We start from the raw sequence: 5,416 nt of genomic DNA on the forward strand, positions 1-5,416 counted from the left end.
CCTGCTAGTCATATAGTTAAACTGGGAAATCCAACTCAACTTAGCAAGCTCCAAGAGATGATGCCTCACACCACTACCCAGGGTGACAGGGTCCAAATTCACATAAACTTGGTTCTTAGTTATAACGTGGGCAATGGGTTTACCTCTTAAGAATCCCGTGTAACACCCTTCACTCCACTGTCTCTTCATAGGTCAGAGAATTCCTGGCTGTTTAATAGGTTAATAAAGGGTCCCGAATCATCTTCTAACATGGAATACTCTAACTGGAAGTCTCCCTTCTGTTGAATTAGACAATAATGCCCTAATGTAATTAATGACAATTAATTAACCAGATTATATCACTTTTTGCAGACCTTTTTAGTGGCAGAGGAGTTTCTAAGGAATGCCCTTGACTGACAGCCAGAAGGCTTCCTAGACTCCAAATCCCCTCTTTTCCCTAGATCCCAGTCTCCATGACACCATGGAGATTCTATTCTATCCTACTGGCTCCTTTATCCAGGCTCTGTTTTGTAACATGCAGAATTTGGGCCTCTTTCTGAACTCCTACCAATAGGAGGCCAGCTTTTTCTAAGTCCTCTCAAATGGATCTAAGTAGCAGATAGTACTTTTTCTTTGAAGATTAAAAGTATATTCTCTCAGAAGAAAATCTGTTCTCATTTACATGCAGTTGAGTTAATAATGGTGGTTAATCAACTTTTTAAAAAATTAATTTCTGGCTGCGTTGGGTCTTCGTTGCTGTGCACGGGCTTTCTCTAGTTGCAGGGCTACTCTTTGCTGCGGTGCGTGGGCTTCTCATTGCTGTAGCTTCTCTTGTGTGGAGCACGGGCTGTAGGCATGTGGGCTTCAGTAGTTGTGGCACGTGAGCTCAGTAGTTGTGGCTCGTGGGCTCTAGAGCACAGACTCAGTAGTTGTGGCACACGGGCTTATTTGCTCTGCAGCATGTGGGATCTTCCTGGACCAGGGTTTGAACCCGTATCCCCTGCATTGGCAGGCGAATTCTTAACCACTGTGCCACCAGGGAGGTCCCTGGTTAATCAACTTTAAACCCTGGTCTTTGAAATTAAAAAGAAAATAAGAAGGGGAAGAACATTCATTTCAATAAAATGTAACTTAGAAAATGAAGATAAAATCATGTTTTTTCAACTACTTAAATCATCTTTATCAGGCTCACTACAGGAGGACTTAATTTGAAAAGATAAAATGTATTGACTGAGTAGTGGATCTTTGGGTATTTGATAGAGGAATGAGGCCACGAGCCAGAAGCTTATCTTTCATAGAGGTTAATTCTCAAATGGAGAGATTTGTAGACTGAAGCTCAGTCTTTTTGTCATTGTAACTGGTTTTATTTCCCTTTCAAAGAACACTGTTCAATTTAAGTAATGTAAAAACATTAGTTAAAATCATAGAGTATAGGCATAACTTCTTGACAGATTCATTGAAATCTTGGTGAATGCTAGTACAATTATGACCTACTGTAAAAAAAAAAGCTTTATTACTTTTTAAAATTTTCATCATTTTCTCCTAAACAAATTTATTGTTTAAGTTAGTAGGAAAATAATACTTTTTATTTTCCTCTTTAGAATTTGTGACCATTTATTAAATTGCTCAGGGACAAATACACATTGGTTTTTTACAAGGAAAAAGCCAGCATGGTCTTTAAGCAATGACAACGTTGTGTGTGAGTGTGCATTTGTGTGTGTGTGCAGATACATAAAGCAGAGAGAGTTCAATCATATCTCCAGCAGAGAGCCGTAGAAATGTGGTTTACCAAAGCATCGTTTTCCCCTGAGAAATAGTAAGAGGATTAAAACCAGCAGTGATAAACTTCACAAGTAAAAATAGTTTGACAGTTCAAATTATGTCCTTTTTCTAGACCTCATTTTGCCCAACTAAAAAAATGAGATTATCAGTCTAAAGTAGACTTTGCTTCCACTCAACAATGACTATGCTTCCTTGGGAAGTTAATGACCTGCAATCTATGTACTAAAAGTTTATCATATTTTTTTTTTTTCGGTTCCTATTTGTGTTGGTGTGGGGTACTAGGTGGGATGCAGAAAATTATTAGCTAGTAGGCATACAAGTATCTGTCCCATACTCTTTAAACATACAGTCTGCTATTAAATACGTGTAGTAAAAGATCACACAGCAAATAACAAATGGTCATTAACAGAAGAACTATGAGGTCAGTCCTATGGTTTAATTAATTAAAATGTATGCTTATGACTTAGATCATCTATTTGTGTACTATGAAAAATATAAAATTGATGTCTTTAAGAAATTTAAAGTAATATATTATTTAATTTGGTGCTATATCTTAGTCTTTATTATGTAATTAGTGTGGAAATAATTACATTCATTATTTATGGTGACCAGGAGGAAATAGTGAACTGTCTGCTGCAAGTTTAAGAGTCTCTGGACTAGATGATTTCAAATGCCCCACACAACTGCTTTGTCCACACATTCTGTAATTCTGAGCCTAGGTCTTTTTTGCTCCCCACATTTCACGGGAGGATGACAATTGCATTGCATTTAGAAAACAAGTATACAAGAGAGGAAACAACAATAACTAGTTAATATTAAAACTTGGAGAGAGGAGAAGTGTTTTTGTCATATATGCTATAAACATCTATTAAATATTTACTGGAGTGAAAGTATTATGGAAAGTTACATTCATAAACATTGGATGGAGAGACTATTGTGAGATGAGATTTTACTACCAAGAGGCTGGGTGATGCAAAGGAAAGGGTAATGCGGAGGAATTTAGAAAGACTTGGGTTTAACATTTGCTAGCGAGATTTCTGGGACAAGTTACGGTGCATCTCCAAGCCTTTAACTTCTCATCTTTACAGTTGGGAAGATAATCCTTGCTTTGTAAACTTACTATGCGGATTAAATGAGACAGCATTTGGAAGGCAACCTGCTCAAACTTGGTGCTCAAAAATATTAATTATTTGTTGTTGTTGATGCTGTGTCCAGTTTTTATACATGCTTGGAAGTGGTCTATATTTAGTCTCTTCTCCTATCATTTTTCTCACTAAATGGGTATATCCCAATTATCATTGCAGCCACAATACTCACAGATGACTTGGAAAATGTGATGTCCCACGAGAATAATCTCGCCAGAGTTATCTCATCTCATGTCCTGAGTTGTTTCACCCTTTCTTCCTCCTATAAAGTGGACTTGGAACTTCCTACTCTGGGTTATAGCGAATAAAAAGCACTCTGTGTAAGCATCAAAGTCAATTTAATCCTTGTTCAAGTCTCACAAGCCTCTTCTTGCAAACAATAATCCTGCAGGACATCTCATTACTCACTGGGATAATTGCTTCAAATATCAAAAGCTACATAATAAAATAAGAAAATCCTTATTTTAAGAAAGTTCACTCTGGGGCTTCCCTGGTGGCGCAGTGGTTGAGAGTCTGCCTGCCGATGCAGGGGACACGGGTTCGTGCCCCGGTCCGGGAAGATCCCACATGCCACGGGGCGGCTGGGCCCCTGAGCCATGGCTGCTGGGCCCATGAGCCATGGCTGCTGGGCCTGCGTGGCCAGAGCCTGTGCTCCGCAACGGGAGAGGCCACGACAGTGAGAGGCCCGCATACCACAAAAAAAAAAAAAAAAGAAAGAAAGAAAGCTCACTCTGGCTATCCGGAAAAGGACAGACTCAGGAGGAGCACGTGCAGGTAGAGAGAATGGTTACTGGGCTGTTAGAACACTCTCCGTGAAACTTAATGAAGTCCTGTACCAAGGCAGAACACGCCAGAGAAATCTGAAGAAAATCTTATCAAACTTACTGGAACAGACGTTATGTAGGGAGAAGGTCAACCCTAGTAATAATCCTAAGAATTAAGTAAATCTGTGCATTTCTGTATGTGGTGTGTGTAGTAAATGAGAGTAGAAGGAATCATGAAATCATGCTGCCAAAGTAGGAATAAAGGTCTCTGTGGACTCTGAATAGGGTTACACAGAGATTTCAGAGGAGCTGACCTTTCATTCCTTAGTAATCCCGGAATGAGTCACAGCCCAGCAAGGGCCCAGAGTCGCTGCTCTGGGAATCAAATGCTCTACTTTCTCAGCACAAACACAAAATTGTAGCTCTATGAATACCCAGGAGATGTTGTCCTGGCCTCCAAAAGCAGCAGTCATGATTTATTGAGCACCTACTATGAACCAAATGCTTATGTGCCTTATGACAAATTTACAAGTTGTAATTAATTCCATTTTCCAGATAATAAAACTGAAACTCCAAATGCTGGGGTGGCTTACTCAGGATTACACAATCAGTAAATGGCTAAACTGAATGAAAGATCAGCTTGTGTCTAATTGCAAAGCTGCTTCTCATTTCACACCACCATTCCTCCTCTATAAAGAATATATACATATATTCAATTTCAAACAGCTGCTGAAATTACACAGAGGTAAATGTATTGAGTTGCAGCAATGTTGCCAATAATTATTCATTGAAGAAAACATATGGTCACACCATACCCTGTACACAAATGTTCATCATAGCTTCATCATAATAGCCAAACACTGGAGATGAACCAGCTGTCCTTTATTGAGTGAATGGGTAAACAAACTGGTACAACCATACAATGGAATACTACTCAGCAATGAAAAGCAATGGACAGTTGGTACATGCAACAATTTATATGAGTTGCTGAGCAATTAGGCTGAGTGATAAAAGCCAATCTGAAAGGTCACATACTGTGTGATTCCATTTTGTCATTCTTGAAATGACAAAATTATAGAAATGAATAAATTATTGGTTTCCGGAGGTGAGAGACTGGAATGGGGATGGCAGGATGGAGGTGGATGTGGTTATAAAATGATAACACAAGAGATCCTTGTGGTGATGGATGCACTAATCTACACACGTGATCAAATTACCTAAAACTAAACACACACACACACACACACATGCACATACACTAAGAAGTAGAAATAAAACTGGGAAATCTGAATAAGACCTGTGGATTATATCAATGCCAGTATTCTGGCTGTGATGCTATTTTATGCTATAATTTTGCAAGAGGTTAATATTAGAAGAAGCTGTGAAAAGGATACACAAAATCTCCCAGTATTATATCTTACAATCGCATGTGACTATACCATTCAAAATTAAATGTTTAATTTAAAGAAGACAACAGACATTTATTGGGTGTTTGATGTTAATAACAATTAAAAATAATAACAGGAAAGTTTTTTAAATGTATGTACAATTGGGCTTCCCTGGTGGCGCAGTGGTTGAGAGTCCGCCTGCTGATGCAGGGGACACGGGTTCGTGCCCCGGTCTGGGAAGATCCCACATGCCGCGGAGTGCCTGGGCCCGTGAGCCATGGCCGCTGAGCCTGTGCGTCCGGAGCCTGTGCTCCGTAATGGGAGAGGCCACAACAGTGAGAGGCCCGCGTACCGCAAA

Source organism: Lipotes vexillifer, unplaced genomic scaffold (assembly GCF_000442215.2).
Source record: "Lipotes vexillifer unplaced genomic scaffold, Lipotes_vexillifer_v1.1 scaffold390, whole genome shotgun sequence".
Classification (NCBI taxonomy): Eukaryota; Metazoa; Chordata; class Mammalia; order Artiodactyla; family Lipotidae; genus Lipotes; species Lipotes vexillifer.